Source organism: Phyllostomus discolor, chromosome 4 (assembly GCF_004126475.2).
Source record: "Phyllostomus discolor isolate MPI-MPIP mPhyDis1 chromosome 4, mPhyDis1.pri.v3, whole genome shotgun sequence".
Taxonomy (NCBI): domain Eukaryota; kingdom Metazoa; phylum Chordata; class Mammalia; order Chiroptera; family Phyllostomidae; genus Phyllostomus; species Phyllostomus discolor.
The window spans coordinates 13430018-13432155 of NC_040906.2; the positions used below are offsets into that span (position 1 = coordinate 13430018).

The 2138-nt window shown below is 35.3% G+C and overlaps 1 non-coding gene across 1 annotated transcript; it reads left to right on the forward strand.

Annotated features, from left to right (window-relative positions):
• Positions 1-268: 268 nt before the first annotated feature.
• Positions 269-372, forward strand: LOC114495902. The gene has a single exon (XR_003684561.1). It is a non-coding gene; the product is annotated as a small nucleolar RNA U13 (small nucleolar RNA).
• The last annotated feature ends 1766 nt before the right edge of the window (positions 373-2138 follow it).

Below are 2138 nucleotides of genomic sequence, written 5' to 3' on the forward strand. Positions count from 1 at the left end.
AAAGGGTCATCTGTGGAGAATTAAGAGAAATATAAGATGACCAAATTATCCCAGTTTATCAAGAACTTTCCCATTTTAGGCCCTGAGAGTTCTGCATCGTGGGAAATCCCCCAGTCTCCCCAAAGCGGGGATGGGCAGTCAACCCTAGTAAAGAGACTATACTCAAATATCACATTGTTTTATTTTAAGATGACCCTTACATACAAATGGTGGAATTTTTTCTCATATACACATATATATTTATTGTTCTTAAGAAAATATACTTTCAATCCTTTTCTAGTTCATAAGTGTGATGATTGGGTGTTCATGCTCTTGTGTGACATATATTTCTCACAAACCTCATTACAATATCAGCACATTACCCATCTGACATGAACTCTGAAAAAAAGAGAAAGAAAATGTACTTTTATCTACCTTACTCATCACCACCTTATATGGAATTACTGAGGAATTAATTTAGACTTATGATCCATCTAATCTCATGATTAGGTCTAGTTTTTAACAATGAGAAGACTTAAATCCACAAACTAAGATCAATAACATATTACAAAATATTACAAAAACAAAGTCCTTGACTCTTATTTAAGATCATCTTCTACATCAAGTAGAATGACTTTCAAATTGGAAAGTGTAGGTAACAACATAGTTCTCCAGGAAACTTAGTTAAAGATGCTAGTGGATAGTAAAAAAATAAAATAAAATAAAAAAGATGTCTTAGTTTGAAATGAGTAGACGTTATCAGATTCAAATTTTATACACTAGGGTAGTTAAAACAACAATGACAACATTTAATTTACCATAAAAGCAAGGTGTTTCAATAGATGAGATTTGGGCAAACAGTCCAATATTTCAAAACAGAAAAATGAAGTTATAAACTAGAAGCTACATCAAGCTGACCTTGATATTGACTCTGGCCACATTGTGGAACAAAGTTGAAGCAAAGGAACCAACACAGACAATCAACTTGTCATGACAAGCTAATTTATACTGAAAAAAAAAAAAAGAATCATAGGCAGGAAGGTCAAAAATACCATACAAAGAATATATATTGATTTCAGAAGTTTAAAATACAATATTTCATTTGTGGTTTATTTTTCAAGGTTTCCCTCTACATCCTTAGCAACAGGAACACACACACACACACACACACACACACACACACGATGAGCCTGAAGCAGGTTGATTAATGAGTCAATAACAGTCTAGGGTGTGGCAGGGCTCGACAACATTCCCCATCGAGTCTGTTTCTTCATTACTGCAAGCCAAGAGATATCCTTATCGAGTCGGCAGAAGATACACATCCAGTGATAAAATCAGTTATCAAAAAGGACTTGCCAAGTTAGAATTAATGATTGCGCTGATTTTTATTCAAGTCCTGCACTGGGGCCTCCGAAAACAAGTGCCCCAGTGAATTGCCGAGATGCCAGATAGGACTGTGAAATTGTTTATAAAATTGCTTTGGCGTTTTGGTTGTTATTCGTTTAAGAGCCAACGGTGTGCAGTAGTTGCCAAGAAAAGCTAATGCCTGCCTATCATGCACAAGCTAGAAGTATCCTGTGCAAACAAAGGCAGTGTTCTTGCACCCACAGTCCTTGGTTTAATCCTCGCCACCGTATTTTAAGAAAAAGACGTGGTCTGACTGAGGCTTATCTAGAACAGTGAGACCAGAACTGTACAGTCCCTAGGAAGTAGGTTATAGGAGTAATTACTGGAGAAAAGAAAGATAACTGGGGACAGAGACCAGTGGAGACATAATAATTATTTTCAAATATTTGAAATTCCATTTTAACCAAAGGGGATTCAGTTTACCCCGCAAAGCTCCAGAAGACAAAAGTCAGATCAATAGGTTGAAAATCTGAATAGGCAAAACTGAGCTCAGTGCAAGGGAGAATTTTCTAGTAATTATGGCTTTTTAATAAAAAGAATGAAATACCAGTATCACCAAGGGTATGAAAGCACGAATAGTTTTATACAGCTGAAATGGGAATGGAAATTGGATCATTCTTTCTAGAGAAGCAATTTGGCAATGTATTCAAATAGACTTAAAAGCACATTTTTTTTATTTCAGAAATTCCTCTTATAGACATTTACCTACATGATTACAAATGCTGGAAAAAGTTTATAAAAAGATCAACTGC